An 11,019-nucleotide genomic window follows, 5' to 3' on the forward strand; every position below is an offset into this window, starting at 1 on the left:
GTCCTGTGCTTCAGACTATTCATTGTGTGGTCCACCGATAGACGTCTTTTGGGAATGATTAGAAATGGAAATTCTTGGGCTATACCCCAGACCCACCAAAGCCTCATCTCTGGGGGTCGAGTTCAGGAATCCATGTTCTACCACACTCTCTAGGTGGTGCTCATGCAGGTGTTTGCCAAGCACTGGTTTACAGGGCCCTGCTCTGTCCTTTTTATAATGTCCCTCTTGATGGGTGCCCCATCCTTGAACACACTTCAAACCCGGGCTCCAAAACCTTCTGCCCCAAGTTCATTTCCAGGACATTTGTAGGTCTTTTTATTTGATCCATCAAGGGACAGCTATTTGCAGGGGCTGTGGATAGAGTTTGGACATGTGAAGGTGTCCACAAGTGTGTGCCAGACCCCTTGCCAGGCAGCCTGGAGCTGGGGGAAGGAAGAGGAGGGCAGTAAGCCACAGATTGTCTTTTTTTTTTTTTTTCTGTTCTGCTAGTTCTAAATTTGGATCTGCCTTCCAGGTAATTTTAAAGTTATGCTTACTAAGATTATAGGAAAGAACATATTATATTTAACTGCTTGCTAGCTTGAATTATATAATTTAGGCATTCTAATATGTAATATACAGGCCCCTATTTTTGTCCTGAGCCTAGGGCCTGCAAATGTCAAGGTTGAGCTTCTCCTAACTTCTTGCTGTTTTCTTTCTATGTTCTCCACTGGGCTGGGAACTCCTTGGTGGCAAGGACTGGGGCTTCTTTGACCCTGTAACTCTATTGTCTTGTACCGTGCCTGGTATAAGTGATTTAGTAAATGTGTGTTGATAGGTGAATAAATGAATGAATTCTTTTATGGAGGTTGGGGCTGTCAGGGAAACCTTTGTGGGGGAGGTGCTGGGCCGACATGCTTGTTCCTGGGTAGAGTTGGTGAGACATGGAGTTGATATATCCTTTAACAGGCACCATTTTCTACTGTTGTCATATAAATTCTTGGAATGAGGAAAAATTAAGAGAGTATAACATTGATATGATATTGAGGGATTGTGTTATAGAAGCTTCTCTTCCTGGGTCCGTGAGGGGTGTGGTTTCAAATGCAGGGATTTCCTTTGAGCACCTCCTCCATGCCTCCATCCGGGAACCAGAGGGGTTTCAAATGCAACGTTTTTTATCTGACTTTCTCGGGCTGGCCAGGTAGGGAAAGCCAGGTGAGGCTTCTTTGTCCCAAAATCCCTAGAAAAGCTTCAGGAAGAGGAGGCTCTGTAACTCACAGTTGTGGACCAAGTAACCAATCTGATATCAGAGTCAAAGACGAATCACTCCAGAGGAAGTTTGAAAGAACTCCTCTTATTAGACAAGAACATGAATGGGGAGGGAATAACTCAAGGGTTAAAACTCCAGCTGCTCCTACCTATACGGATTCCTCCTCTGGGTCCCCTCCCACGATGATGTAGGAGCTCTCTCTCATTCTGTCTCTCTCTTTCTCTCTCTCTCGTCTGTCTAATAAATTGCTTTTCCACAAAACTCTGAGTAAATAATATTTATTTGAATGGCAAATTCACCATACCTCTGGGGCTCCTTTCCCCATTCTTCAGGGTTAGAGAGGCCAAGAATCTCTGATCTCTGGGAGTTGGATACACTCCCCTGGTTACAATGTCATCTGGTAGAACTAATTCCTCAGACCAAACAAAACCAAGTGATCTTTACAGTCTATGCAAGATGAGTGTTATGGACAGAATAGTTTCATTACACCCAAATTCATGTGTTGAAGCTTTAACACCCAGCATGACTGTATTTGGAGATGGGACCTCTAAGGATGTCAATTAATGTTAACTCAGGTTATAAGGGTGGAGCACACCAGAGAGCTCGATCTCATCTCTCTGTCTTTTTCAATCTCTCATTCTCCATGTGCACACACTAAGAGAACATAGAAGGCAGCCATCCGCAAGCCAGCAAGAGTGCCCTCACAAGAAAGTGAACCTTGCTGGAAGTGTGATCTTAGACTTTCCAGCCTCCAGAATTGTGATAAAATATATTTCTGTAGTTTAAGACACCCAGACTGGTATTTTGTTATGGCGGCCTAAGCTGACTAATACAGCAGGAAAAAGAACCAAATGCCACAGATTAATTAGATGTAATGAAAACAGCTGTCAAGCTAGTCCTAAACCTTGGCTTACTTCAATTAAGTGTTCGATATAAACTAATTAAATTAGCAGTTCCCAGGTGCTGGCTTTATAGACAGTGTAAATTATGCATTGAGGCAGGAAGCTCTGTTCATACTGGGGACTTATTTTGGTGGTTCTTGTTTTATGTGTGGCATTTGTTTCTGGTTTTATTATAATGACATGTCAGCTATATCATAAAGTAGCATAATTGAATAATTGCATGTTGAATATTTAGATAGCTTTATTTTAAAAAAATTTTTTTTCCTCTTCTCTTTGAAATTCTTTCACTAACAAAGGCTGGATCTCATAGACATTCTCAAATCTTGCTGGCTCAGTATCAGGGAAAGCTGAAAACAAAGCTTTATAAATATAAGATGTATTATTAATGCTTGCTGCTATGAAACGTTGATAATAAATAAGAGCTGATTGTATCCACTGCAATTTCTCACTCAATTTTGATGGCTCGGCAAGAGCATAGATTTCCAAGCAGAATGAAAATAGTTGTCTTGGTTTCTGCTCTCTTTATTAATGCAGGGTTGCAGCTGCATTGTCTCTTGCTAGAGATGGCTTAATGCTCTTGTTTGGACTGCAATTCAGTAGTCATTTTCAAGGGGACATCTGGCATTTGGACTGTTGTTGAGGGGTCATTGGTTTTTTTCCATCTAAACATTTCACCTGATTCTCTTAATAAACTTGACAGTTTGTAAAATTCAGCTAACTAACCAATATTCATTAACAATTTACTTTATGTGCCAGACAGTGGGCCAAGGTTGGAGGAAGTTGTGAAGCAGAATGAAACCTGTCCTGGTTCACAGAGAACCTAGAGTGTGATTGAGCAGTTAAAACACATGCAGAATCACAGTGAATCACATGATAGTTGGACATGCCAAGTACTAATTGTACTGTGCAAAGTAGGCAGTCATTTCAGGATGGAATCACTTCCAGGGAGGAGATATAGTGTAGTCCGGGAGAACTGTTCGACACCAGTCCAACTTCTCCTTCAGCATGATTTCTTTTTTGTTTTGAGTTGGAGTTTCGCTGTTGTTGCCCAGGCTAGAGTGCAGTGGTGCGATCTTGGCTCACTGCAATCTTTGATTTCAGGTTCAAGTGATTCTCTTGCCTCAGCCTCCCGAGTAACTGAGATTATAGGCACCCGTCACCACTCCCAGCTAATTTTTATATTTTTAGTATAGACAGAGTTTCACCATGTTAGCCAGACTGGTCTCAAACTTCCGACGTCAGGTGATCCACCTGCCTCCACATACCAAAGTGCTGGCATTACAGACGTGAGCCACTGTGCCTGGCCTGATCCTGATTTATAGTAGGAAAAGTACTTACTCTATACCTATGTGGATGTGAATCACAGAAACTGAAGATTCACCAGATAATACTTAACCCTTTCTATGTGCTGTGTACTTTATTCTATTTATTTTTAACACTTTATTCTGTGAAAATACTCTATTTTATGAAAAGCAATAGTAGTTGCACTCAATAAATTGTTAAGTGCCCCTTTAATTGGTTACCACCCTGTGTTAGTCTGGATTTTCCAGAGAAACATAACTAATACAATCAATCTACCTACCTACCTACCTACCTACATCTATCTGCTATAAGCTTATGAAATACGGAGGCTGAAAAGTCCTAAAGTATGCAATCACTTCCAGGGAGGAGATATAGCGTAGTCCGGGAGAACTGTTCGACACCAGTCCAACTTCTTCTTCAGCATGATTTCTTTTTTGTTTTGAGTTGGAGTTTCCCAGGAAAGCTGATGGTATAAGTTTCAGTCCAAGTCTGGAGGCAGGAGACCAATGTCCCAGTTTGAAGACAGCCAGGTAGAGAGAGGGAATTCTTTCTTACTAAGCCTTTTATCTATTCAGACCTTATAGGGATTGGGGAGGGCCGTCTGCTTTACTCAGTCTTTTGATTCAAAAATCAATTGCATACAAAAGCACCCTCATGAACACATCCAGAAATTATGTTAACTAAATATCTAGGCACCCTGGGGCTCAGTCAAGCTGACAGATAAAATTGCTTACTACACACTCACAACCTGAAAAATGCTGTGGAAGCCTGACTTAAAATTCCACAACTGCTTCCACTGGGCCACCTCCCTACCCTCCTCTCCACACCATCCTATAATCGCAAGCCCATGAAATCATCAGTATCTCTGCAACAGATTACCTAGGGGTTCACCAGAGAAATAGAACCAATGGAATATGTATAGTTACATAATCATTAAATGCTAATCATCGTTAAATGCTGATCTCTGAAAACACCCTCACAGAAGTAATTTTTTTTTTTTAACTGGCTGTCTGGAATCCCTTAACCCAGTCAAGGTGACATATAAAATTAACCATCACATGCATTTAAGGATTATTAGTAAAGGAGTGATATTCTTTATTAGATTAGAAATCACATTTTGGAAAGATTGCTCTGTAAGAGTGCATTCCTAAGAATTTAATTGTGGTGATACTGAAAGACCTCGTATATAGACCATATACTTTTGGAGTGAGGAGAATGGCTGTGGTGTATAGATCAGTGTTTCTCAAGCATGAGACCTGGAGAGCTTATTAAAATATGGTTGTTGGGATCCACCCACAGAGATTATGGATTAGCAAATCTAGGTTAAGACCTCAGAATTTGCATTTCCAACAAGTTTCTGGATTATGCTGATGGTGCTGGTCCAGGGACCACACTTTGCTTAATGAGTGCTGTAGTAGGAAGAATAATTGCCCTCAAAGATGTTCATGTCCTAATCCCTGGAGCCTGTAGATATATTATGCTAGATGGCAAAGGGAAATTAAGGCTTCTGATGGAATTAATTTATATTTAATTTATTAAATAATAAATCAATAAATTAAGGTTGCTACAGGGCTGATTTTGGGGAAATTATCTTGGATTATCTGGTTGGGCCCAATATAATCATAAGGTTTCCTAAAATTAGAAGAGGAAGACAGATGAGGAGAATTAGAGAGTGATGCTTACTACTGAATTTTAAGTTTTTGGCTTTGGAGCTGGAAAATGGGATCATGAATCAAGGTGCAAGTAGCCTTTAGAAGCTGGCGAAAGAAAGAAAATGGATTCATGCCTAGAGTCTCCAGAAAAGAATGCAGTCCTAACTGGATGCGGTGATTTATGCCTGTAATCCCAGCACTCTGGGAGGCTAAGATGGGTGGATCATGAGGTCAACAGGTCAAGACCATCCTGGCCAACATGGTGAATCTGCATCTCAACTAAAAAATACAAAAATTAGCTGGACGTGGTGGCAGATGCCTGTAGTCTGAGCTACTCAGGAGGCTGAGGCAGCAGAATCACTTGAACCCAGGAAGCTGAGGTTGCAGTGAGCAGAGATTGCATCATTGGACTCCAGCTTGGTGACAGAGTGAGACTGTCTGAAAAAAAAAAGAAAAAGAACTGAGTCTTGACACTTTGATCGTAGCCCCCCAGGACACATATTAGAGTTCTAATTTATAGAACTGTAAGATAATCAAGTTGTATTGTTTTAAGCCACTAAATTTGTGGTAACTTGTTACAGCAGCAAAAGGAAGCTAGTACAAATGCCTCCAGAAACTGTAGTGGATACTGGGAACACAAAGGTGAAAATCACTTATTCAGTGATTTTGAGCTTCCCTATTTTTTTTTTTTTCTGCTCCTGTTCCTATCTCAGGGCCAACCAGAGACAGCCAAACATGCATCCCTAACCAGTCACTTAAGATGTCCTGCCTCCAGCCTTGCCATGCCAACAACTTCCAACCAGAGCACATATGATTGATAGATCATATAAAACCTTTCTACTCCCCTGCCTACCTTTGATCTCTGCCAATCACAAGTGATGGTAGCTGACTCCCTTGCCATCACAAGCTCTGAGTAAATAACCTCCGTTTGTTCTCATTTGGGTGAGCTTCATTTATTTCAAAAAGACATAGTACTCTCCTTTTTTTCTTTTCTTACTGATTATTTTAGTGCAGTGGTTCTCTACTGAGTGTTATTTTTTCCCCTCCTTCTCAAAACCTGGGACATTTGTAATGTTTGCAGATAATTTGGTTGTCACAACTGGGGTATGCTACTGGCATCTAGAGGGTAGAGGCCAGCAAAGCAGCCGAGCATCCTAAAATGTACAGAACAGTCTCCAACAACAAAGATTTATCTGTACCAAAATGCTAATAGTTCTGACATTGACTAACCCTGCTCTAGTGGTAGAAATTTCTGGTCTCCATGCAGTAGGGAGGTGTGTGTGGAAGGTTTTTTTAATGTGAGTAGGACAGCAGTGCTAACATAAGACAGAGGTGGCCAGCAACCTGTCCACACAATTCACTCCAACTAGGCTCGTTCTTATAGCAAAGATAGTCTTTGCTTCTGCTTCCAAAATGGAATATGACCTCCTTTGTCCTGAATGAATAACAAAGCCTAATGTTTCATTTTATGCCTCTGCTTAGTAATTCCTGGAGATCTATAACATATGTAAAAACATGCTAATATATTTAAATCTTAACTATATATATATGTGTGTATATATATATGAGATATGACTATCACGTGATATTTCCATGTATGAATTGTGGAAATGTTCTCTTTCCTTCATAGCTGTATCATACACACAGATACACACACGCAACTTTGTTTCCAGCTGGCTCAATTTGCAAAACAACTTCCCCAGTTCTCTCCTTCCATTCTCCCTCCAGTCAAATGGTCTTGTGTTTAGTTTGAGCCATATGTATCCAAGACATTCTCATATCTGGATCTTCTGAGCTGATTTGGAATGCAAGCTATGGAAGCCTCCATGTTTCTCATTCATTTAAAACAAAGCTGCGGTTTGAGATTTCTTCCATAGATTGACCTCTAGCGTTTCTGGTTGACAAGCTCAGGAAGAAAGAGACAGGAAAGGCCTTAGCTGTGAAGAGAAGCATTCTCAATCCTTTGCTCTGACATTTTGCAAGCTCACAGACTAATTAATCAATTTCATTAAAAAAGAGAGAATGTTGCCATAGTATCATGAGGCATGTTTATACTGCCACATTAGGATTTCAAGGTATTTTTAATCTTTAATTATCCATTTCTTCTTCTTTTTTTTGAATTGGAAAGGCCTTAACATTTCTCTTTTTGATTATGCAGTTTTCTGTTGGTGTTTTCTAAGACTGAGGTACTAATTGAAACAGAGCTGCCTCTCTTGTTTGGAGGAAATAAGATCACCTTGGGAGCCCTGGTTTTGTGTAAAATTTGATCGAAAGTTCCATGCAGATCATTCTACCAACCTGTCTTCAATGCACATGTTTATGCACAAGAAGCCACTAATTTATCACCAGAAGCATGACCCAGAAGGATTTTTATCGATAATGTATGTAACATATGCTTGTGAAATGTTTCCAGAAACACTCAATTCTATCATTTTGTTTCCCCATAGCATCACAAAAATATCTAGCGTTGATAATAAAACTGGTGATATTTTGCCCCGAATGATAGTTTTCTGGGAGTGTCAAGAGAATTAAAAATGCCCAGTTACATTTAAAGAACCTGTTAACTACTTGAAGTAAGAAATAACACTCTGTTTATTTAAAGAGCTTTTTTCTAGCATGTTTTCTAACTCCTAGTCATCAAAGAGATGGGTGAAGATGTAGAAAGAGAAGGTGCAATGTAGCTTTTGAATTAGATCAGAATGAAAGCTTTCTTATTAAAGTAGACAAGGAATAGCAATAATAAAAGCAAGCAGACAGAAGCATTCTCCTGCATCTTATAAAGGATTTTGACGATGTGTGCAGTCATTCTTTTTTCTTTTCTTATTTGATTTACTATAAAATGTATGCTTAAGAGGATTTGGAATCTTATTTAAAAAAATGAATAATGAAAAGTATAAATGTGTACCTACCTTTTATAAGGGACAGTCTAGCTAGTGTGTCCTCCTCTGGGTCTCATTTATGCATTGTTATTAATGTTGAATCGGGGGCTTACATTGTAATATTCATTTATAACATATGCTTATTTGTAAGATATTTATGAATGGAGCTGATGCTTCAGCTTTTTCATGTAGCTTAGCACGACGTGGTGCTCCTGGAAAAAAACACTTTTCCAAGGACAAAGGTAGTTTCCTGGCAATGATGCCTATAAAGAACATTTCAGATATAGAGTGTCTTTCAGTGAAGCAACACTCTCCACCAACAGGAATTCACATTTTCATGTGCAGCCTACCAAGCTGCTTTGTGACTTGGCCTGGTACTCACTGTCATGATGCCTCTGTCCTCACAGGTTCCACATGAGAACAACAATTAGAATTGCCTAGTAGCATGACTGTGGACAGTCGAGGGGAGTGAAAATCCAGTTCTGTGGTATAAAAAATACTCTGTTTTCAGCTATTTCCTGCATTCAAAAAAAATCACACATTGCAAAATGTGTACTGAAAAGTTGTCAACACATATCTGGGTAGAATATTTGTAAGTGTGATTGTACCAGCTATTAGCCTTTGAATTAGAATAAAAGCATTACTATAAATTGGACCATTGGCCCAGATGATTGATCTAGGCAAAATCTGTGTTATCTACTATTGCATTTTGATAGTATAGTGTATGACCTTCAGCTGCAATTGCACAAAGACAATACAAATTCCAGACCCTCTGCAATCTAATAGTATTCATTCAACCAGTATTGAGTGCTCCTTAAGTGTTGGTGCTTGAGCTAGGGGCTGAAGAGAGTACTAAAAATAAGACACAGTCTTTGCGCTTAGGATTAAGAAGCTCAGAATATAGTGAATGGAAGGACACAGACAAGAAAAGAGGTAAAATATAGTGTTCATATAGTCATATAGTCAGCCTATTTTGACTTTGATTTGGAGTCAGGGCTTACTGAAAATGTAATTTTCAGTAGGAAACTAATATTTAAGAAAATATAATAAATTGGGTAGCTTATAAACAAAAGAAATTTATTTCTTACAGTTCTAGAGGCTGAGAAGGCCAAGATCAGAGCAATGACAGATTCAGGGTCTAGTAAGGGCTCACTTCCTGATTCATAGGTCTTTTTCCCTCTATAATCTCACATGGTCGGAGGGGTGAGGGATCTCTTTGGGGCCTCATTTAAAAGGCACACATTTTATTCATGAGGGCTTCACCCTTATGACCTAATTACCTCTCAAAGTCCCTACCTCAAAATAACATCACACTGGGGACTAGATATTAACAAATGAATTTTTGGGGGAGGAGGGAGTAGAAATTAGCGTACGGCAGTTCCTTTCCCGGTTGTTTTAGGAACACAGGGGAGTGAAGAGCTAGCACATCCTTGGGGAGCTTACTTTCTAGATTAATTTAGCATCTCTGCTATATTCTAAAGGGTAGATTAGTGTTAACTATGAAGGGATTAGGGCTTGAGGAGAAGGGGTGTGGGGTAAAGGCTGAGGGAGAACATTTGGGAGATCTGTGGTTGGCCTGTAGAAACTGTGCTCAGATTGTGCATTTGCCATATGGAAATGTGACATAAGGCTAAGAATTTTCTCTTTATTGATTTACACAGGCAGCGACTCTCCCTGGAGTGTCTCAGATGCATGTGAGGTGCATGAATGATGGGTTTGGATCAGCGAGCTTAAAGATGGAGAGTATCATATCTGGCTGGATGTATCCCTATTGATTGTGGACTGGGGAAGAACCATGAACACTATTCATTTCAGAAGGGTAGGAGGCAAGATGTGTGTTCAGTGAGGTTGGCTGGCTGGCTCTGAAGCCACATTTAGCTGTGGTGAAATGACCTTCTATGGAGTCATGCATGGTCATTTTCTTCACCCCCCAACATAAGATCTATGTCTGTTAAACATAGTCACATAATCCCAGTTCTAGTCTCACTTTCAAAGCAATTAGGAGGCTTTAGTTGAAGTTTTAATAGATGAGAAATAAATACAGCAAAAGGTCAGCTTTCATCCTACTTTGGAAGAAGATGTATGAGAATGTGTGGTAAGAACTCACAAAGCTAGGCTGAGAAAGAAAGTCAGAAAGCTGACTATTTACCTTCATTTTCATAATTTACAGAAAGTCTATTTAAAGAAGTTAGTGATTTTGTAAACCTGGTTGTTGTAATATCTACCACGTTTACCAGATCCTGCACATGGTGCTAGGAGTCAGCATGCTGGTCTCTGGTTGGAAGTCACCATTTCCTGGGTGCAGCGTCTTCTAGTGATGATGGGGACAGAGGAATCATTGTTTCCATAAGCACCGGACACTATTTCACTGGGAGAGGCAGCAAAGCTGAATGAGACAGCATTGGCTGGCTAGGGGCGGGAAGCTCAGCTCAGGTGCGGTTATTTGATTGGTTGTCATTTAATCTCCATATTTCAGTTTTCTTCTCCCCTATCATTAAAATGATTAGTAATATCTGCCTTATACTCATTATAAAACTGTTGTAAGTTCCGATGGGAATGATGATTTAAAGTACTATAAGAAAAAGTCAGTGGCAATCAGCATAAATAGTCATTTATATCTCAATTATTGTCTTAGTCCTATTGGGCTTCAATAACAAAAATACCACAGACTAGTTGGCTAATGCACAACAGAAATTTATTTCTTATAGTTATGAAGGCTGGGAAGTTCAAGATCAAGGCACTGGGGGACTCAGTGTCTGGTGAGAAGGCCCACTTCCTTATAGATGGCCATCTTCTCACTGTAACATTACATAGTAGAAGGAGCAAGGGAGCTGATATGGTTAGGCTTTGTGTCCTCACCCAAATCTCACCTTGAATTGCAATCCCCAGGTGTTGAGGGAGAGACCTGGAGGAAGATGATTGGATCATGGGAGTAGTTCCTTCCTCATGCTGTTCTCATGATAGTGAGTTCTCATGAGATCTGATGGTTTTATAAGTGTGTGATTGTTCCTCTCTTGCTCACTTCTTCTGTCTCC

This window comes from Callithrix jacchus, chromosome 14, assembly GCF_049354715.1.
Source record: "Callithrix jacchus isolate 240 chromosome 14, calJac240_pri, whole genome shotgun sequence".
Classification (NCBI taxonomy): domain Eukaryota; kingdom Metazoa; phylum Chordata; class Mammalia; order Primates; family Cebidae; genus Callithrix; species Callithrix jacchus.